The sequence below is a fragment of the Arvicanthis niloticus genome, chromosome 26 (assembly GCF_011762505.2).
Source record: "Arvicanthis niloticus isolate mArvNil1 chromosome 26, mArvNil1.pat.X, whole genome shotgun sequence".
In the NCBI taxonomy this organism is placed as follows: domain Eukaryota; kingdom Metazoa; phylum Chordata; class Mammalia; order Rodentia; family Muridae; genus Arvicanthis; species Arvicanthis niloticus.
This window is the reverse complement of record NC_133434.1, coordinates 1,648,701-1,672,369: the sequence shown is the minus strand read 5'-3', so window position 1 is coordinate 1,672,369 and position 23,669 is coordinate 1,648,701. Positions and strand designations below refer to the sequence as shown.

Here is a 23,669-nt window from a genome sequence, read left to right as displayed (position 1 = left end):
TCAAATGACGTCTCTGCCCCACATCTGTAATACAGATGACTCCTCTGAGAATCAGAGCTGCCCGGCTTGGAGTCGATTTGGTATTTCCTGCCCTCAGGTGAACACATGCATGGGAATTGTCTGCAGTGACCACTGAGAGAACTCCCTCACACTGGCACACGTTATTTTCAAATAATATTGTTATTTTCCTTTCCTCTGTTGTTTGGTGACTCCAGCAATAGGGAACCCAGGGGCACTGTTTAAAATTAAGTGTACATTTCCTTGGCTTGCCTGATAATGTTACCTCCTACCCACTCTCTTCCCTAGTAGGTTAGCCTATGCTAGAAGGAGCCATCTGGATATATTGTTACAATATCCACTCTTTCAATGGACTTCCTTTTGGGATGTCTCTCTTTCACAGTGCTTTGCTTCTTTACTGTCAGGTCTGCTATTTTTTTTTAAAGAGGAAAAAGTCAACCGAGTCCTCTAAGTAGTTTCTTTGGGTTAATATCATTATTACAGTTTTTCCCTTTCTTCAGAATCAAGGCTGTTTCAGCTCCTCAAGGACTCCTTGGCATTTCCGGGAGGTTCATTATTCTGCTGTGCTTGAAGGATGTGGCATCCTGTTTGCGCTGCAAACAGCAAAATGAAATTTCCCCCTTAGGACACTTGCAGAGCCTTGGGGTCACTTCTGCCAAAGGAATCCCATCTGTACTGGATCAGCATCTTGGTCTCCAGAGACAGGGCTGGGATGAGAGGGGAAGCAGAAGTAATGTTGACCTTCTAGGCTTGTGTTTGAGTTGTCACTGCAAGTGAATACCAATAAGAGCACACAGGGCGCCCAAAACAGTGACCCAGTGTTAACCATTGAGTGACATGAGCTCCCAGTACAGAGCACTAGCTGTCCCAATTCTATGACTCTCATCAGGACACTTTCCTGTATAAACAAAATCGATAAAAAGCCCCTCTGAAACTCTGGTTCTCTTACCTCAGGTCACTGAGGAGCCCCGAATGACAGCACACAGCAGCAACCTGACAGCTTGGCTTTGTTTCAGTTACCATCAGAGCTCTGTCCTCTTTAGGCTTGGGCCTTTAAACATGGCCTGTATACTTCATCTCCTCTGACAACCTGCCTTAGCAGAATGAGGTCATTAGTGCCTCAGGGTTTCCGAAAAGAGAGGAGCTTGGGAGTCACACACAGAGAGAAGTGACCCTGTTTGCTTTGGATATGGTCTAATAACAGCTTAGAACACATAAGTCCCTTTCTTTGTCCAGATGAATACCAGAGCAAAACGAAGGTTTTTGAACAGTCTATCAGATCACTCAAATCTGACTCCACTAAAGAACTGCCATCATTTTCTTTCCTTAAACCTCTCATTTCAAGCCAGGTGTGATGGTGCATGCCTATAATCCCAGCACTGAGGCAGGAGGATTGTGAGTTTGAGGTCAGTTAGTTGGGCTATGTTGCAAAACTCTGACTGAAAACAAACAAAAACACCCTCCAGCTCTAGGTCAGATAAGAAGGCTCTTCCCCAGGAGACAGAGACCTACATTTTTGAATTTAGGCAGATGGAGTTGGTGCTGAAAATTTTTAGTACATAAAAAGCAAGTTTAGGGCCAGTGAAGGGGCTCAGCTGGTAAAGGTGCTTGCCACGCAAGTCTGTTGACCTGAGTTTGATCCCTGGAACCCCACATTGGAAAGAAAGAACTCACTCCTAAAGGTTCTCTGTCACATGCCCCATGTGGCACACTCATGCACACACACACACACACACACACACACACACACGCTCCAAGTACTTCCACACATGCACCACGCACATACACACAAGCAGCATACACACTCATACACGCACACTCACACACATATACACACCACATATACACAACACACTACACACAAACATACACACACATGCACCACACATATACACACACCTACACTCACACCACACACATACACACACTACACACAAACATACACACACCTACACTCACACCACACACATACACACACTACACACAAACATACACACACCTACACTCACACCACACCACACATATACACACACACACACCACAAATCTTAAAAAAAAGTTCAGTCAATTTTCTTAGGTAGTGAGCTAGTGAAAGAGGCTACCTATGCTATCGTTATTTGTTAGCGTCATTTCCTGTTTGATTAAGAGCATTCCACATTCAACTTTATGTCTCTGGAGCCCAATCTTGAGCTGGATTACAGAACTTAAAGTGTTCATTTATGGAGCAGGGAGCATAGCTCAGTGGTTAAGAGCACTTTCTGTATGACTGTGAAGACTTGGGTGCAAATCCTCAAAAGCTAGCCAGCTATAGCTGCGCTTGTGCCTGTAACCCCTAGTACTGTGGTGGGCAGAGGCAGGAGGATTGCTGGGACTTGTTGGTCACTCACTAGCCTAGTTCCAGGTTCAGGAGTGGCCCTCCCTGGAGGAAATAAGGGGGGGAAATGATCAAGCCTGTCACCTGACATCTCCTTGTGGCTTCCATGCATTCACATACCCACAAATACAACCACCATATACATACACATGTATGCACAAGCAAGCACACTTTTTTAAAAAGAAAATATTCAATATATGCAGGCAAAGCACTCATACACATAAAATAGAATAAAAAATTCTTTCAAAAGCAGAGGAGGAAGAAGAAGAGGAGTAGGAGTAGGAGGAGAAGGAGAAAGAGGAGGAGGAAGAGGAGGAGGAAGAAGAAGAGGAAGAATGTTTAATGGATGTCAGTTGTAGTAACCTCCCTCTTGAAAAACGGTTTCTCCAGATGACCAGTGAGTTTCTTTCTCTTTTTTTTTTTTTTTTTTGGTTTTTTGAGACAGGGTTTCTCTGTGTAGCCCTGGCGGCTGTCCTGGAGCTCACTCTGTAGACCAGGCTGGCTTTGAACTCAGAAATCTGCCTGCCTCTGCTTCCCAAGTGCTGGGATTAAAGGTGTGCGCCACCACTGCCCGGCGACCAGTGAGTTTCTATTTGGCTATGTTTAGTCACTTGCAAGTTCTTCATTCATGGACTAGCCCATCCCATGAGTAGACACTGCTGATATTTTAGACCCTCCTTCTTATATGCTATACTAGAAGCTTTTCAGTGCCAGGACAAATGGATGAAACAAACAATGTTTCCTTTAAACTATTGTTTGGCTCATAGTTTTGGAGATGTTATAGAATTGACTCTTTCTACTGGTTGAGATCTGTGGTCAAGGCAGGCATCATGGTGGTGAGGGCTATGGTGAGGCAGAGCAGCTCACTCCAATACAGCCAGGAAGCAGAAAGAGACAGAGAGAAAGGAGCTGGGGACATCCTTCTAACGGCACATACCCAGCCATCTGCTTCCTCCAGGTAGAGCCCACATCCCAGCTTTTATGTCTCTCTGATAAATTATGAGTCATTGGTAGATTTTGTGAATTAGGTCAGAGTCTCAAAATTTAACCACTTCTCAGTAGTACCATCAGCTGGAGATAAAACCTCCAACATGGAGGCCTTTTCAGGGGACACTTCTACCAAACCACAGCATATGGAGTTGAAATCTGCCTTTCTGTAACTTGTAATGAGTCTTCTTCCTTCGTTTTCCAAGGGAAAACAATATGACAGCTATGAATTCCCCTGTGATACTTGGTTTCCTCTCCTGTGTTAAACACTTCTAATGGCTTAAAGTCTTCCTGAAATAATGAATTTTTCTTTTTTTTTAATCAAAAAATTAAAACTAACAATATATGTTTCTGAGGCACAAATGAGATGGTCTGATAACACATACACATTGTGGAATGCTTATATCAAGAAAATGGCATTTCTGTACTTTATATACTTTTGAAATCTACTCCTGGAACACCTTTGAGACACAGGATGCCTCTGGATAGGATGTGGCCACCTCGCTGCCCAATAGAGCATGCAAAAGCTATTTCCTCATCTCTGGGATCTTGGCTTGCTTTGATAACTTTCTATCCAACCTCTAAGCCTCCTTTAATTTGTCTGTTTTCTCTTTCTTTCAACAAAAGTATTGTTTTATTCTTTAATGATATGACCTGAACTCATGGACTTGCACATACCAGGCAAGTGAACTATTACTAAACTCTCTACTGCCTCCCCAAATTTTCATAGTACTGACTACCCAATTGACTTCTCTTTAGTCATCTCCTCCTCTTCCTCCTCTTCCTCCTCTTCCTCCTCTTCTTCCTCCTCCCCTTCCTCCTCCTCCTCCCTTCCTCTTCCTCAGTATTATTGTTGTTATTTTGGGGATTGGGTCTCACTATACTGCCCAGAACTGGGCTCCAGCTTCTTGGACTACAGGCATACCTCCCTGCATTCAGCAACAACTTTCTCAACACCTATTAATAATTATGGGGGTGTTCTTTCTTGAAACCACTCCAATTCATTAACACTCTTTTGAAGGTAAGCCATAGAGACTGCCCTACAAGCTTCAGTGCAGTCAGCCCAGGACTGACGGATGGCCCCTTTGCTGCGAGGCTTTCATTCCTACCCATGGACTGTCATAGCACTTAGAGTAGTTAGGAGGACACAGTTGTAGAAGGCTGATTCTCAGGACTGGAGCACCTGGAGGCCAATGCAGCTTAGCTCTCATAAAAGTAGGATGGAGAAAGGTTAGCTGGGAAATGAAATGTTTGGAGGCGGGGGGGGGGGGGGGGGGGGGGGAGAATGGAACTAATTTGGGAAATATAGCCGGTGGGGAAATGGAAAGAGCAAACGGGAACCTAGGAAGTCAAGGGATAAAATCAGGGATGATGTCACAAAAAAAAAAAAAAAAAAAAAAAGAAGTTGTGAAGAAAGGCATAGGGTGAAGCCGAGAAGCAGGAAGAATGTAGAAGACCTCTCCAGTGCACAACATTCCCTCAGTTAACCCAAAGCTCAATGGTTAAACATTCCTTGAAATTTGACAGAGTCTAAACTAGTCAAAGACCAGTGTTGTTTTGCATATGTGACTTCCCCCAGCCATAAGACTCAAGTTTCTAAGTTTAGCTAGCAAAGAAAAATTATTTCATTTAAATTTCATATCAATGTGCTTCTTCTATTCTGTGAGTTTCGCATTAAAATGTTCTACACTTGTTCTTCTACAAAATGTATGATTAAAGTGGAACAAAAATGATAGTTACCAGTTATATCGTTTATTCTGGCAGCCTATGTAGCAAATTCATTGCTCTGTTTAATTGAAATAGATGAAAAATATCACCAGCAAAAAAAAAAAAAAAAAAAAAAAAAAAAAAAAAGCTGACATAGAAATAAGTACACGTTTTCACATCTGCATTTCCCCCTAGCCAGAATGATGTATTGTGAATTTGCTTTCTTTCAGCCAATTTGGAAAAAAAAAACTGTAATACTTTACCTAATACTTTCCCCCAAAGACTGACTCTCTCTCTCTCTCTCTCTCTCTCTCCCTCTCCCTCTCCCTCTCCCTCTCCCTCTCCCTCTCCCTCTCCCTCTCCCTCTCCCTCTCCCTCTCCCTCTCCCTCTCCCTCTCCCTCCCTCCCTCCCTCTCTCTCTCTCTCTCTCTCTCTCTCTCTCTCTCTCTCTCTCTCTCTCTCCCCTCTATTCCAGAAATATTTTTTTCCAGAAAATTTCACACTTGCCTGGAGAACATTGACAGAATTAACTTTCTGTAGTCAAGGGCCATCTTGGAGCTGGTAGAGTTCAACACTTGTTTATTGTTGAAGAGAGAACTAGATACTGATTTCCCTGCAGTCACACAGCTAGCTGCTGGCCAGCTATTCATTCCTAATGGAATGTTCTACCGCCAGTTTCTGGACTTTGGCACTGAACTTTTGGGTAAGCTGTCCTCAATGCCAAAAGACAGTTCTCTGTGTCTCTCCCAGAGCTCCAGGGTTGCCTTTCCTAACTAGTGCAGATGGAGTTATGATGAGTCCCTACATTGCTTCCATTTTTGACATGTCATCCATCAGGTGGGGAGTACTGGCTTGGAGGATGCTCTAGGAAATGACACTATTACTGTGTGGTTGCTTGCTTTGCAAATAGGAAAGCCTCACATCTCTAGCTAGCTAGGTAAATCTGGGCAGAAGGAGGCTCTTGTAGCCTCATTTGAGACATTGGATGGCTGGTAATAAATACAGGTCTGGTCCTATCTACTTACCAGCAGTCTCTGGAAAGGTGGCATTTGGGTGTCCTGGAAGACTCTATGTAGACCAGGCAGGCCTCAAACTCACCAGATCCATCTGCCTTTGTCTTCTTAGTTCTGGGACTAAAGGCATATCTGCTGTGTCCTACTTGGCCATGTGGAAGGCATGACATAGTTTCCTGCCCCTGGAACAGAGCCAGTAGGGCGTTGGCCTCCATGAGTGTTGATAGTTGCTGAGCTTGAGGCTTGTTTGTATAAAAATATATGTATTTTACTTTATGTTCCTCCTTTGGTGGGGGGGGGAAGAATGTCTTCTCAGTCAAGGTTAATGACTCCATGATAATCAGAGACAGCATGAGCCTGGGAGGCGAGGGTGTGTTTATTGTCTCAGCAAAATGATGAATGCTGATACCTTTGGGACATTTGTGGGAAGGAACTCTGGAAAATATGAGCTCAAAAATATGTAATTATCAACTATGTAAAATATAAGGATGTAATATGAATTATATGGGGAACTTCACAGACCTAGAAAAACAGGGGCAGCTGCACTATGAGCCAGCTTGTCAGAAAGACACAAAGGCAGGCAGGTCCCTGAGTTCAAGGAGAGAACTCAGGAAGAATTTAGGTCCAGGAGTGGTTGGAATGGTAATCTTAGGATGCAATCCTACCCGGCTAAGTTTATTTTTTATATTTACAAAGGCAGGCAGATCTATGAATTCATTTGCGATATTTAAAAAATGTACTCGCTGTCCTTCTAAGAATCAAGGGGCTAAAGTCATGGAAGCTGATTTATGGGATGGTCAAGAGGGAACCTGGAATAAATGACTGAATTAATATGCAAATAAAAGACTGGGATTGACTCTACATTGAGATGAGCCAGCCCCCCTCCATGGCCTCTCCATCAGCTCCTGCCTCCAGGTTCCTACCCTGTTTGAGTTCCTGTCCTGACTTCTAGTGATTATCTACAAAGTAGGAGTGTATGGAAAATAAATTCTTCTCAAAAATCCACCTGCCTCTGCCTCCCAAGTGCTGGGATTAAAGGCGTGAGCTACCACTGCCCAGCAAATAAATTCTTTCTTCCGCATTTTTTGTCCATGTGTTTTATTCTAGCGATAAAAACGTTAACTAAGACACAGGGCATCTATATTACTCTCTCCAAGGTTTAGGGGTTGTCATAAAAAGGGGAGTAGAAAGAATATAAGAGCTGGAGGTTGGGAAGTAGGACTGTGAAATGTACTATGTACATGATGACATGGCTATCACGCCTATCAACTCAGAGCAGCATGGGCTACCTGTACAACACTGGGCTCATTGACACTCCATCATGACTGGAAATGTGGCCATAGGTTCCACACTTTGCTGAAAAGCTATAGCCACATAAAGGTTGCTAGGCTGTTTTGAATGAGAATGGTCCACACAGACTCACAGTTTGAATGCTTGGTTCCCCAGGCAAGGATTAGAAGCTGTGGCCTTGTTGGAGGAGGTGTCTTCCTGGGAGTAGAACTCCCAGGAAGTTTCAAAAGCCCATGCCATTCCCAGATAGCCCCCTTCCTTCTATCTTTCTCTGTCCCTTTCTGTGTGTGTGTCTGTGCATCTGTCTGTCTATCTATCTGTCTGTCTGTCTCTTCCTCCCTCCCTTGCTTGTGGATCAGAAGCAAGCTCTTAGCTACTGCTCCAGTGCCATACCTGTTGCCAGCTTCCACCATGAAGGTCATGGACTAAGTCTCTGGAACCGTGAGCCCCAAATTAAATGCTGTCTTTTATAAATTACCTCCATCATGGTGTCTCTTCACAGCATTAGAAAAGGAACTGAGACAGTTGCTAAAAGAGAGGGAGTCATATTCCTCAGTGGTGTAGCCACTGGTAAGTTGTCTTTGCTCAGTTAAACAACTGTTCTCTCATACAGGAAATCTTAATTAAATATAATTGGGCTGCACAATATACAAATAGATATGAAGTCAGGTGGTGGTAGTACATGCTTTTAATCCCAACACTTGGGAGTCAGAGGCAGGCAGGTCTCTGAGTTTGAGGCTAGCCTGGTTACACATAGAGTTCTAGGACAGCCAGGGCTACACAGAGAAACCCTGTCTTGAAACTGTCTCCCTCCACCCCCCAAAAAAAACCATGAGAACAGGAGGGTGCTTATTGGAAGGAGAAAAAAGAAAATGGATGAGAGACTAATTGGAGAATTATGATAAGATATTCTATACATTTGAAATTGTGAAGAAATAAACACAATTTTTTTTTTGAAAAGTCAGTACCTTCATGATTCATCACCTCTCCAAAGCCACACCTCTGTACAAGGATGCATTGGAGAGCAAACTCCAATGTGTGACTCTTCTGGACAGTCCTTGTTTAAGCCATACCACTACGTAAGAAGCAGAAAAGGGGGCTGGAGAGATGGCTCAGTGGTTAAGAGCACTTACTGCTTTTCCAAAGGTCCTGAGTTCAAATCCCAGCAACCACATGGTGGCTCACAACCATCTGTAATGAGATCTGATGCCCTCTTCTGGTGTGTTTGAAGACAGCTACAGTGTACTCATATATAATAAATAAATAAATCTAAAAAAAAAACCCCCAAAAAAAAAAACAAAAAAAGAAGCAGAAAAGGGTTTGGGGTTTAGATGTGCATCTCATGCCTGAGATATCTCATTCCATCTTTGCATTTTTTCTAAAATATGGAAGAACCCTGAAACAATTTCAGTCTCAAGCACTTCAGATAACACTCGATCTGTACTTGTTACCACAGAAGTGTGCATCAGGCTCTGTGAATAGAAAGGAAGGCAGGCAGGTTTCTCTAGCTATGGCAAGACAATTTTATGAAGGAGGTAACATTTGAGTTGAGCACTGAAGTTGATGATTGCCCTGCAGAACAATGGGAAGGAGGGATACAAGAGCAGTTCATCCCTGGCGATAGACTACCACCCTGATATAGGCAAGGACTCATGATAGAAGATGGGTGGAGGCTAGAGAGATGGCTCAGTGGCTGAGAGTACTTGTTCTTGGCAGAGGATCACGGTTTGATCTCCAGCACCCATGTGGTAGCACACAACTCTCTGTAACTCCAGTTCCAGGTGATCGAAAGCCCTCTTCTGACTTCTTTGGGCATCAGCAACATGTAGTACACACAGATATATATCGGCAAAAGACACATAAAATAAATGAATCCATGAAAATGACAAGGAGGAGACAACAAGGAAACTTCCAGAAGACTGACTACTTGTGAAATCCTCAAGTGTATTTTTTCCCCCTTCAAATCTCAAAAGATTAATTACCAAACATACATTCTTACTATGTTTTGTTCTGAGTGTGGCCTTCTTGAACTAATAAAGTCATTTTTACAGATCTGATTCCGTGAAGACCTGGGTGAGCAGACACACACACTGATTTCCATGCAAATAGACAATTGCCCTTTTGTGGCTGGTTTGGAAACTCTGCTCTTTGTTTTGCAAAACTCAGACTTACAATTCAGGCTGATGTGATCACCGAGTGAGAGATTACATAAGCTGCCCCGTTAGTTTTCTAGCCAGGCATCCCTAGACCTAGAAAGTGGCTTCTTCCATTAGTGTCACTACATCACCCACACAGTCAGTGTGAATAAGCAGCTGAGTAAGAGTAAGGCTTAGCTGTGACCCTACAAAGTTTATGTGCTGAAGCCCTAAGCCCTGGCACCATGGGATCAGACCAGATTTGGAGTTATGAGGTCACTAGAGTAGGTTCTAACCCAGCCTGATAGCCACACACGAAAAGGAAATCAGAACTGATAAGCACAGGAAGAGGTCTGTGTGAAAATCAAGGGAGAACATGGCCTCCTTATGCCAAAGAGAAATCTCAGAAGCCAATCACACCAATGTACACTTTGCAGTTTCCTCAACTGTGAGGAATCAGTTTGAGTTGTGCAAGTCACTCAGTGTGCATGCAGCAGGTTGCTATGGCAGCTCCAGCAAAGTGAGACCAGAGTCCTAACAGCAAGGTTCGTGCTCCTGTAGCTGTTTGGCAGCCTGCGCAGGGCTGCCTGCTGATAGGCAGTTCAGCAGTTCTCTGCACGTCCTTGGCTGCTGGGGGAAGGATAGAAACTATGACCTTTGACATAGCAAGCCTCTTATCTTCACAGAGAATATTCTTGGAATGACTGTTAGCCTGGCCTATCTGTACAATTTACAGCGTCACTCAGACAATCTGGAAGGCCAGTTCAGTGATGTTTGTAATTGACAATAACAACGCAGATGATTTAATTGGTACACAATGCCTGTCACTATTACAGGTTTGTTTCTGTGTCGTAACCTCCCATCCTCATGTAGTTTTTATTGTGGACAAAGAATAGAGTAATGGAATCACTATTGCATTCTTTGCTGTTAAGAATAAAAAAAAAATTCCTCATTAGGTAATGAGAGGAAACGTTATCAGCAGCAATCTAAACAGCCTGTCTGCTCCTGCACCCACACGGGGTCATTTAATTGGGGCTCCCCGAGTCTCGTAGCCAGGCTCCCTGTTAACACACTGCCATCTGGTGGAGCTGGGCCTGTGGATCAGTTTTTGCAGTTTGATGCTGCCTGTGTCTTGACATATGTTTTGCTCCTCCTCCCTGCTGATTTTCTGACAGCTGTCCAGATCCAAGGGGCGAGCATTACCCAGGCTTAAGCCTCTGCAAAATGCTGAGGAAGACACAGTTTTTTGTCTACTTCCCAAATTGATATCCTTAGCTGGGTGCCCTTTCCTTCTATGGAGGGAATGTTAGTTCCAGGCCCCCGGCGAACATCTCTCTCCTCACCCCAAGGTTTCTTTTATTTGTCTAGACTCTGGTATTTTTGTTGTTGTTGTTGTTGTTGTTTTGAGACAAGGTCTTTCTATGTGACTCTGGCCCTTCTGGAATTCTCTTTGTGGCTCAGGCTGGCCTCGAATTCACAAAGATGCTCTATATACATCCTCCTCTATACACCACACCCAGTTACAACTGTGTGTATCAATTGCTTCTGAAACTCCTGTTTCATTTGATTATAAAAACAATTTTTAATGTCATTGAAAATAAGCATCTTGAATATCAATTGTGAACAGACTTGGGACTAGAAAAACAAAGTCAGAAAGACCAGGGCCAATTTAGTAAGTTGGACTCAGAAGGTCCAACTTCTAGATCCTATATTTTCAGGGATTCTTTGAATGTAAACGTGCCTCCAAAGTTTAAGGTAAAGGAAAATAAGCCTTTATAGCACATCAAATGTTTAATTCCATTTTAATACTTTAAAAATAGCTTTTGGCTGAGCATAGTGGCACATGTCTACAATCCCAGCACTCCAGAGACTGAGACAGAAGGACAGAAGGATCATGAGTTCAAGGCCAGGATAAGCTAAAAAAAAAAAAAAAAAAAAAAAAAAAAAAAAAAAAAAAAAAAAAAAAAACCTCCAGGCAAGTCAAATGAGGTTCTATCTCAAGAAACCAAAAATAAATAAATAAATAAATAAATAAGTAAATAGAATCATATTATAATTCTTTATACTGTTTTAGATTTATTTTTATTCTGTAACAGACCCCCAGACCTTAGCAAAATTGACTCCAGGATGAAAGTACCACTTATACCTAGGAACCCAGCATATAGGTGGCAACATCTGCCAAAAACAAAACAAAATAAAAAAGCAAGAACAAAGACCTAGTCCATCAAAGTCCTAAATGTAGTCACCTTGCTTTTCAACTTCTGTAGTTCAGCTTCTGGCTATTCTTGCTATGTGAGGTATGTCAACTGAGGATTCGGGTTTTGTGCTTAAAAGCTCACCCTGAGAGAGGCTCTGCTCACCCTGAGAGAGGCTCTGCTCACCCTGAGAGAGGCTCTGGACTGCACTTGGGTCTGGAACACCCAGTGTGGTCACTGGCTGGCTAATAAATAAATACTTTCGATGCTGGATACCTCACAACATATTGCGTGTGTGTGTGTGTGTGTGTGTGTGTGTGTGTGTGTGCTCTCTGTTTAGGTGTGTGTAGAAGCCAGAGAGGGTACTAGATCCACTGGAGCTGGATGTACAGATGGCTGTGTGCCATCCAGTGTGGGTACTGGGAGCCTGAACTTGAGTCCTTTGAGAGTGAAGCAAGCACTTTTAACTGCTGAACTCTCTTCAGCCTCTAGCATTTTCATGGAGACGTTTATAAGGCCGAATTGCTTGTGACCTGAAAAAACTGTAGTGCAAACCTATAAAAGAGATTCTTTTTTGTTTTATTTTGTTTTTATGTGTTTTTTTTCAAGATAGGAGTTTTCTTATCTCATTTCCAACCTTGGTCATCTTGGAATTAGCTCTATAGACCAAGCTGGCCTCAAACTCACAGGGATCCACCTGCCTCTACCTCCTGAGTGCTGGGATTAAAAGTGGGTACCACTATGGGACCATAGACAGAGGAGAATGTTTTTGTATCTAAGTGGAATTAAAATGATGTTTGATTGAACACCTCAGGAAAACCAGAAAGTAATTGCCTGAGTGTTCAGATTTTATTTATTTATTTATTTAATTTATTTATGTTTAATGTGTATCAATATTTTGCTTGCATGTATGCCTGTGTGAGGGTGTCAGATCCCCTGCAACTGGAGTTACAGATAATTGTGAGCTGCTAGCTGAGTGTTGGGAATTGAACCCAGGTCCAAAAGAAAGATCTTTAGGGAAATCAATTATACATGAACAAGCAACATGGGCTCATGGACAGAGGGGAATGTTTTTATTTCTAGGTGGGATTGAAATGATGTTCGATTGAACACATCAGGAAAGAAAGAATTGCATAGGGCTCAGACATGAGGTGCAGAGGTGCTGAGAGGGTCTGACAGTAGCCCATGTAGTCTCAATTCTCCAGGGTCAGCAGGGGAGTAATAAAGTACTGGGGGAGAGATATCATTCTGAGAAAGAAGAAGACAGCTGTAATACACTTAATTATGTAAGAAAGCCCCATTTACTCTCTTGGGAACGACTTACAGGATGCCCACCACTTGTGTTATTTTTTAAAATTTTTAATCAGGGAAAATCTTTTAGACAATGCTGTCAGCCTGGTTATATGAAGTGATATCTAGTAGTGGGTTCCATTGTTAATGTTCAGTGGTTAAGTTGTACATGATGGCTTTGAAACTGTACTCCTGCTTCAGGCTTCTGAGTGCTTGCATCGCAGGCTACCACATCCAGCTGTCACTGTGACTTAGTTTCCTTCTCATTGATAACTAGTGATGTTGACTCTTTCAGGTCATCATTTGACATTCTTGTTGCTTTATTTGTTTATTTTGTTTTTGTTTTGAGACACGCCCATTCAGCTCCTTTGCCTAAATAGATCAAAATATTAATTGTTTGAGCCCAAACCCACAGCATGGTTAGAAGAAAACGTTGGAAAAAAGTCTTTATTGAAGTCAACAAAACAGAAACAAAGAGAACAATACAAGAATCAACCAAGAGCTGGTTCTTTGAAACAAACCAAACCAAAACAACAACAAAAAACCTCCAACAAGATAGAAAAATCCTGGGTCAAACCCATCTAAAAGGAGAGAGACAGTTTCCAAATCAACATAATCAGAAATGAAGAGGGAAACATAACAACAGACACAGAGGAAATCCAAACATTCATTAATTCTTACTTCAAATGCCCGTATGCTACAAAATTGGAAAACTTAAAGTGGAGAGTTTTCTTTTCTTTTTTCTTTCCTTTTTTTTTTTTTTTTTTTTTTTTTTTTTTTTTTTTTTGGTTTTTTTTTTTTTTTTGGTTTTTCGAGACAGGGTTTCTCTGTGTATCCCTGGCTGTCCTGGAACTCACTCTGTAGACCAGGCTGTCCTCGAACTCAGAAATCCACCTGCCTCTGCCTCCCAAGTGCTGGGATTAAAGGCGTGCGCCACCACTGCCCGGCGAGAGTTTTCTTGATAGACACAACTTACCAAAGTTAAATTAAGATCAGGTAAACAATTTCAATACCTCTATAACTCCTAAGAAAATAGAAGCAGTTATTAAGTTTCAAAAAACAAAACAAAACAAAACAAAACAAAACAAAACCAAAGCCTAGGGGCCAGATGGTCTTAGCACAGAATTCTACCAAACTTTCAAAGAAGAAATAATATTGATACTTTGCAAATTATCCCACAAAATAGAAACAGAAGGGACATGGCCAAACTCATTCTATGAGGCCACAATCATCCTGATACCTAAACCACACAAAGACTCAACAGAGAAAGAGAACTTCAGACCAATTTCCCTTATGAACATTGATGCAAAAATACTCAGCAAACTACTTACAAACCGAATCCAAGAACACATAAAAAACATCATCCATTATGATCAAGTAGTTTTCATCCTAGAGATGGGTCAACATATGAAAATCCATCAATGTAATCCAACATATAAACAAATAAACAAACAAAAACCTCACATAATCATCTCATTAGCTGCTGAACAAGTCTGACAAAATCCAACACACCTTCATGTCAAAAGTCTTGGAGAGATTAGGGATATAAAGGTCATAACACAATAAAGGCAATATACAGCAAGCCAGTAGCCAACATCAAATTAAATGGAGAGAAACTTAAAGCAATCCCACTAAGATCAGGGACAAGATGAGGCTGCCCACTCTCTCCCTATATAAAATCAGGGACAAGACAAGGCTGCCCATTCTCTCCCTATCTGTTCAATATAGTATTGCAGTTCTAACTAGAGCAATAAGACAACTAAAGAAGATCAAGGGGATACAAATTAGAAACGAAGAAGTCAAGGTATCACAATTTGTGGATGATATGATAGTATACATTAGTGACCCCAAAAATTCTACCAGAGAACTGATAAACACCTTCAGCAAAGTGGTCAGATAAAAAAAAAATTAACTCAAAAAACCTCAGTAGCCCTTCTTTATACAAATGATAAATGGGCCAAGAAAGAAATTAGGGGGGAAAAAAAAAAACACCCTTCACAATAGCCACAGATAATATAAAATATCTTTGTGTAACTCTAACAAAGCAAGTGAAAGACCTGTATGACAAGAACTTCAAGTCTCTGAAGAAAGAAATTGAGGAAGGTATCAGAAGATGGAAAGATCTCCCATGCTCATGGATAGGTAGGATTAACATAGTGAAAATGGCCATCTTACCAAATGCAATCTACAGATTCAACACAATTTCCATCAAAATTCAAAACTCAATTTTTTACAGACCTTGAAAGAGTAATTCTCAACTTTTTATGAAACAAACAACCCAGGATATATAAAACAGTCTTGTACAATAAAAAACTCTTGGAGGTATCACCATCCCTGATGTCAAGCTATACTAACGAGCAATAGCTATAAGAACCACATGGTATTGGCATAAAAACAGACAGGAATAGAATCAAAAACCTAGAAATAAACCCACACACCTACAGACACTCGATTTTTGACAATGTTAGTAGTGGATTTTGGACACGTAACGGACAAGACAATTAAACAGAAGAGAAAATGATATATTAAGCTGTTGTCTTTGTTAAGTTAGAGTTTTATTGCTGTGAAGAGACATTATGACCACAGCAACTCTTATAAAAGACATTTATTCGGGGCTGGCTTACAGTTTCAGAGGTGTAGTCTACTATCATCATGCCAAGAAGCATGGAAATATCCAAGCAGACATGATGCTAGAGAAGGAGCTGAGAGTTTTACATCTTGATCTGCAGGCAGCAGAAGGAGACTGTGCCACACTGAATTTAACTCGAACATGTTATGACCTCAAAGCCTGCCTGCAGTGACACATTTCCTCTAACAGGGCCACACCTCCTAATATTGCTACTCTGTATGAGCCAAGCATTCAAACACGTGCATCTATGGAGGCCATTCCCAACTAATGTCTCACTATGCAGCTCATTATGCAGAGTTGCTTTGCTGTTGTTCTTGTGCTTCTTTGTAGGACCCCAGCAATATTCTTTTCCAACGCTGCTCCTGAGGAGGATCCAAGTTCAATTCTAAGCGCCTACATCAGGTGGTTTATGACCACCTGTGATTCCAGCTCCTGCGGGCACTTGGGTTTGTGTGCGCATACAACTCTAATACATACAATTAAAAAAATAAAAATAAATATTAAAAAATCTAATATCTAAAAGCTTTTGTCTTCTTCTTCCTCCTCCCCTTCCTTCTTCTTCAACTGCCCTGCCTCAGTAGCTTTCTTGTTTCTCTGGGTCAATGGTAACACCTCCACTGACAGAGGTGGGGATCGGATATTGCTCCTCGGGGAGCCACAGATTCTGTTGCCTAACAAATATTCATTCTGGGAAGCCAATTGTTTGGCACGCTTTCTTCCTTTCTTCTGACCACAAACACCAGGTGATTACTTATCTGTTTTCAAGAATTTCCTGGTTCCTAAATCGCTCTGCCAACAAATGTAATAAAAAAAAAAAATCATTGCTCCTTTATAGAAATGGCTTCTGAGGCCAGCACTTGGTATTTTCTCAAGAGGGTTCCTCGTAGCTGGCATAGCCTGAGCTCTTGTCCTGTGCAGCAGCCAGTCTGTGGTTTAGCTTGGACCTTGATCCTGCTCCCAGTGGTCACTCACAGCTTCGGTTTAGAACCTGCTTCTCCACGCTCTGTTGCAAATGAGTTTTCTTAGTTTGGGCTTTATTGCTGTGAAGAGACACCATGATCAAGGCAACTCTTATAAAGGAAAACATTTCATTGGAGCTGTTTTAAAGTTTCAGAGGTTTAGTCCATTATCACCATGGCAGGAAGCATGGCAGCATGCAGGCAGACATGGCGCTGGAGAAGAAGCTGAGAATTCTACATCTTGATTGGCAGGCAGCAGAAGGAAACTGTGTGTCACACTGGGTGTGGCTTGAGCATAGGAGACCTCCAATCCTGTCCCAACAGTGTTACACAACCTCTAACAAGGTCACATTTCCTAATAATGCCACTCCCTAAGTCCAAGCATTCAAGCACTTGCATTCATGGGGGCTGTATCTATTCAAACCACCACAGAGTGAATTCTTTTGGGGCGGAGATTAGGAGTCCCTCTTTTATGCCCCCCTTTTTTCTCTAGGTGAATTCTCTGAGCCAGCAGTCTAGTGGTTTTTTTTTTGGGTGAGGACTGACTACAGCAAGCTTTGCTGCCCTAGGTTCTCAATGGAGGGGTAAGGGCAGCTTCCAGGGTCCCTTGCATTTTGCTCAAATCCACCACTGCATTGGCCATTGCTAATGTAATAGGTCTTCAGTCTTCTCCATATGCCAAGCCCAAGGTTGGACTTCTCTTTTATAAGTGGGCTGAGCAGCAGAAGGGAGCAATCTCTTTAGTGAGTTCCCACCTAACAAGAAGTCATTGAGACAGGAAAGAAACAATGATGTCCTGGTCCTGCAGAAAAGAAAATCTTCCTCCTGGGGATGGAGGGGAAGGGAATCCTGTGTTCTCAGCTGTGTCAGCTGGAGCAGAGTTGGTACAGTCATGAGAGAGGGCATGTTGCCAGAGTTGCAAGCGTCAGAGCATGGGCCCTGGCAACTAACAAGCTCGCCTTGTCTTCTCATCCTCAATAGGACAATTAAAGAAGCAAATAATGGTGAGAAGCAGAGAAAGGAGATTTATTTACTCTCTGTGGCCACATTGAGAAGAGGAAGAGATAAAGGGGCCCAGTGGCCCCAAATCCATCTTTGAAGTCCTAACATGAGGCTTAGGTTTAAGTAGAGGGCACTAGATAAGTTATGCACAAGTAAGCAGACCTGGTCAGAGTCCAGCCCTGCCTACTGACTCATCCTTGTCTTGGATCCAGGCTCTCCCTGGGTACTCTGACATTTTGACAGAACTGTGAAGTCTCTTTCAGGGAGTCAGATTGGTTCACTGGCTGCATCTACCTTTTGCTTCTCTCAGCAAGAGACTCCTGCTGAAAATTCCAATTTCTTCTGATCCTGTGGTTGTAATATTCTGATAGTCAAAAGGAAGGAGCTTTAAGTATGGTTTCCTCTCCTGTTAGGATGATTAAGTGGAGCTGGCTGTGTTTGAACCACACTTTGACATTAGCACTAGATTCTCTCAAGCTGCTGTTTCTTCATATGCCCTTAGGATTATTTCTAGGAAACATAAAAGGTTTCTTTCTCTAATAATAGTTTGTATGGAGAGCTGGGCAGGGCTGCCTGTTGTGATCTACAACGAAAATATAATTGTAGACTCAAAACTCAGAGTGAAGACTTCTTAGTTTCATACTTTCCTTTAAGTGATGTTCACTTTGGCCTCCGTGTGTATTGCTACATGCTCAATAATCTTTTTTTTTCTTTTATTGAAAGCAGTTTTTTTATGCAACATATTCTAATCATAATGTCTAGTTTCTCCTTCCCTCCCTTCCCATCTGGATCTACACTCTTTTTTTTTTTTTTCTCTTTTTAGAAAACTAGCAGGAATCTAAGTAATAATAATAAAATGAAATAAGAAAAATCAATAACAAAAAAATCAGAACAGGACAGAGCAATCAAACAAGAAAGAAGCACAAGAAGCATATATCAATGCAGAGACACCATGTGCACACACCCATAATAATCCCAAACTGGAAGCCTTAATATATACATGAAAGGACTTATAAGGTGAAAAATTAAAACAAGCAAACACACAATTGCCCTGACTTAACATTAGGAGACAAAGAACCCTCAAAGATCCTGTTGATTTCATTTTGTGTGGGTGATCTATTGCTGGGCATGGGCCTTATTCTTAATGCTGGGTTCCATACCTGGCTGTTCTTTTGTGGTTCTCTCTTGAAGGTAAGCACACAGGGATGAGTGTGTCTTGGTCTTTGAAGATATTTAGGGTTGCTGTTTAATAATAAAACATGTTCTTACCTTAAGTCTACATCACTTTGCTGTGATAGCAGACCTTTCTGAGTTCCCTTTGGGCCAGAAACTGAAGTCTTTAGCATTTAGCACCTCATCATAAACCAGCAGGGGATTAAGTAAAGGATTAATTGCTAGAATCTTTTACTTTGTCAAGATGCCTCTCACTTGTCAGGCTAGGGGGAAGTTTGGAGCAATAAACTTCTATTGAACCAGGAGAAGAGAATCATGCCCACAGAAGGAGAAACTTTTACACAAGCAAATATGGATTAAACTCACATAAATTCATATACAGATTCATGCACACACATTGATAAATTTCCACTAGGATCAGTTTGGCCCAGCTTTCATACTATCTCATAATTACATACTTAGACACACACACACACACACACACACACACACACACACACACACACATCCATACTTACATATGTATTTGGGGCAGAAGACCAAGCACCAATGCAGAAAGAACTCATTCTGGATGAAAAATGAGCTCCAATCTTTACTGCATAGAGACAGAAAGGCTTCTAACCTATTATTGCTGAATGAATTACAATCAAGTCTGTAAGAAGAAAGATTTGTTCTCTTTAGTAAAACTAAGCCTGTCTTGCTATTAAGAAATGACCTGTTCTGTCCACGGTCAGGAGAAGCCTGCCTGCTCTTTCTGGTCTCTGCAGCATCTTTTTCCCTCTTTCCCTCTGCATTCAGCACCTTTCTTTCTTTCTCTCTCTCTCTTCTTTCTTTCTGTTTTTTTTTTTGTTTTTTTTTTTTGTTTTGTTTTTTTGTTTTTTTGTTTTTTTTTTTTTTTGAGACAGGGTTTCTCTGTGTAGCCCTGGCTGTCCTGGAACTCACTCTGTAGACCAGGCTGGCCTCGAACTCAGCATATTGCTTTCTTAATATTTTAAGCTACCTTACAATTTCTAAATTATTCCACCCTGCTGCATTCTACTTTTAATCTTGCTCTTTCCTCCGGCTCTGATGTAACAATGCTCTTACTCCCAGTACTTTCTCTCCAATGTTATATCCTCCAATGTAATCTTACCTAGTCTTTCATACCTTTTCTAGAATGGATCACATGGTTCTTCCAACCATCCCCTTCTTTTTTTTTAAACAAAAGTTTACTAGAATTTCAAACATAAAATGGGTAAGAAGTTTACAACAGAGAGTATTTACATGCATATCCATTAAGAGTAGTTATCTGGCTAAACATTGATCATCTGTCACCAGTTCTACAGGTTTATGGAGAATTAAAAATCATAACTTTTGTGACTAAGCTATTAGTGAAGTTTTGTATAGATAAACCCAGTCAATATTTTATCTTCTGTCCTTTTACGTATAGTAAATCCTCAGTTCCCTTTTTGTGACCTTTGGTTAATGGTTTTACAATCTCTTGGAATGTGCTCTAAGTTGCAAATACCTGCTTACTATCTCAGAAGCAATTAACACTTGATTGACACTTGAAGACTGGCATAGTTCTCACTGCAGTTTTGACATCAGAAAGGATTTAGTAGCAGTCCTAATATAAAAAAGCTTAATAATTGCTAATATAATTTTAGAAATTCTTATAAGATCATCATTAAGAATTAAGAAGTCATCTATTTGTCTATATAGCATCACTACAAGATAGTACATCTTCACTGTTCTGTAGAAATCTGCTCAAAAAGATGGCCTAATACCTTGTGATTGTTATATATATTTAATAATACCAAGAAAAGCATATTAATGGCAGGAATCTTTTCTAAAATGAAATTCTCCTCAGCCTTGCCTAAAGGAGCAAATCTGTCATAGATTTTGATCCATGGCAGAACCGTCTCGGGAGGATCACCTGATAGTTTTTAGCTTCTCCTAGATGACTCCTGCCACCTTAAGAATGGTTTGTTTCCCCAGTGAGATTCCCTTGGTAAAAACTAGCTTTTCATTTACAAGTAGCTATCAATTGGAGTTTGTTTCTGGGCTAGGGATGTGTGTGTGTGTGTGTGTGTGTGTGTGTGTGTGTGTGTGTCCACTTCTCCTTTCAGCTCCAGGACCCTGTCTGGTGCAGACCCATGGAGGCCCTGTGCATGCTGCCTCAGTCTCTGTGAGTTTGTATCTGTCCCATCCCTGTTGTGTCTGGAAGGCATTGATTCATTGATGTCTTTTATTCCCTCTGGCTCTTACCCTTCTTCTGTCTCCTCTTGCACAGAGTTCTCAGAGATCTGAGGGGAGAGATTTGATGGAGACTCTTCTTTTAGGGCTAAGTGTGTCAAGATCTCTTATTCACTGCATTTTGTCTGTTGTTCCCGTTTGCTGCAGGAGGAAGCATCTCTGATATTGGTTAAGCAAGGCATGAATCTGAGTATAGCAGGATGTCATTAAGAGTCATTTTATTGCTACATTTCTTTAGCAGACCAGTAGAATTTGGTTTTCCCCTAGATTTGATCTATCTAGTCTCAGGTTCTTGGCCACCCAAGCGGTGTTTGGTGTGGGTTCCACCTCATGGAGTTGTCCTTAAATAAATCAGATATTGGTGGGTCACTCCCACAATCTTTGAGCCACTGTTGAGCTAGCATATCTTGCAGAGAGGTCACTCCCTTAGATCTAAGCATTTGTAGCTGGGTTGGTGTTTATCTTTCTTCTTTGGTACTGTGCAGAGTACCTCTCAATATCATGAATACTAGTCAACTTCTCTTGTTCAATGAGTTGTATAGTTGTTGTCTTCAACAATAGAGCCTTACCATCTATCAGTTAGTGATATAGAGTTATCAATAGCTTTGGCAGAATTTTGAGTTTGGGGATGCCCAGAGGAAGCCTTTGGCCAGCAGCTTGATTAAATGTAACCCATTCCCAGTACTGGAAGGTCACTTGGTGATGAGTTGTCTAGTTGGGATTCCTTTTTTTGTTATTTGGGAATTTTATTTAGATGGCCTTAATATATGTATAGGACACTTCTTCTGTATTAAGTTTCCATATGGCCCTTAGTTTTACCTGTCTCTTCCTGCATTACCTCCCTCTGTTACCTCTTCCCTCCCTGTTTGATGCCCCCATTCCAGTCCCCACCCCCTTCCAGCTATAACTAGACCCTTCTCCTTCCTTGGAAGACCCCTTTCTCTCCCCAGCCCCTTACTCTCTACTTAACCTGCATGGCTACATAGATTGTAGCTTGCTTATCAATGACTTAACAGTGAACATCTACATATAAGTAAACACATACCATAGTTGTCTAGGTCTGAGTTACCTTACTTAGAATGATTTTTTTCTTTTCTTTTTTTTTTGGGGGGGGGGGTTCAAGACAGGGTTTCTCTGTGTAGCCCTGGCTGTCCTGGAACTCATTCTGTAGACCAGGCTGGTCTCAAACTCAGAAAGCTGCCTGCCTCTGCCACCCAAGTGCTGAGATTAAAGGCATGTGGCATCACTGCCTAGCAGATGACATTCTTTCTAGTTCTATCCATTTACCTGCAAATTTCATGATTTCCTTTATTTTAATGGCTGAGTAATATTCCATTGCATAAATGTACCATATTTTTGTTGATAAATATGTATCTATTTGCATTCTTTTTTTTTTTTACAAGTACTATTCAGACTGACCAGTAATAGTTGTTAAAAATGCTATGTATTTTTCCCGTGTGTATTTCTGGATTCTTCATCTAAATTCAGGTGTCCATAAGTGTTTGGACTTATGTCTGGGTCTTCAATTCTATGCCATTCATCAACAACCCTGTTTTTGTGCCAATACCATGCTGTTTTTATTATTGTAGCTCTGTAGTACAGTTTGATATTGGGGATGGTGATGCCTCCAGAAGTCCTTTCATCATTCAGGAATGTTTCAGTTACCAGTGTGTGTGTGTGTGTGTGTGTGTGTGTGTGTGTGTGTGTGTGTGCTCACGTGTTTGCATACAAAGCTGAAAATTGCTCTTTCAAGTTCTGTAAAGAATTGTGTTGGAATCTTGGTGGGGATTGCATTGAATCTCTAGATTGCTTTTGGTAGGATGACCATTTTTACTATTTTAAGCCTTCTGATCCATGAGCATGGGAGACCTTTACATCTTCTGGTATCTCACTTTTCTTTCTTTAGTGTCTTAAAGTTTTTGTGAGATAAGTCTTTCACTTTCATTTAGAGCTACCTCAAGATAAAATACTTTTGGAGGCTATTGTGAAAGGTGTTGTTTTCCTGATTTTCCCCCCTCAGTCCATTTGTCATTTGTATATAGGAGTGCCACTGCTTGCTTTATTTATTTATTTATTTTATATTTATTTATTTTATATATTTTATATCACTGTTTTCTTCAGACACACCTGAAGAAGCATCAGATCCCATTACAGATGGTTGTGAACCACTATGTAGTTCCTGGGAATTGAACTCACTTGGAAGAGCAGTCAATGCTCTAACCACTGAGACATCTTCTCATCCCCAAGAGCTACTGATTTTTGTATTGTGATACTTTATTGAAAGTGTTTATCAGCATTAAGGGATTTCTTGGCGAAATTTTTAGGGTCACTTACATATACAAATAAAGATACTTTGATTTCTTCCTTTCGATCTCTCTCAGTTGTTTTATTGCTCTAGTTAATATTTCAAGTACCATATTGAATAGGTAAGGAAAGAGTGAAAAAACCTGCCTTATTCATGATTTTGATGGAAATTCTTTGAGTTTTTCTCTATGCTGAGGTATATCCCTTGTATCTATAATTTCTCTAGGACTTTTATTATGAAGGGTGTTGGATTTTTTTTAAAAGGACTTTTGTGCACCTAATGAGATGATCATGTGGATTTTTTCTTTCAATTTGTTTATTTAGTAGATGACATTTGTTGATTTACCTACCTATTTGAA

General features: G+C 41.1%; 1 long non-coding RNA gene across 1 annotated transcript; it reads right to left on the bottom strand.

Moving 5' to 3' along the window:
* Positions 1-470: 470 nt before the first annotated feature.
* On the bottom strand, positions 471-5,748 carry LOC143438929 (uncharacterized). The gene is made up of 3 exons (XR_013107456.1): positions 5,593-5,748; positions 968-1,108; positions 471-725 (listed from the first exon to the last, which is right to left on the bottom strand). It is a non-coding gene; the product is annotated as an uncharacterized LOC143438929 (long non-coding RNA).
* Between the last annotated feature and the right edge of the window lie 17,921 nt (positions 5,749-23,669).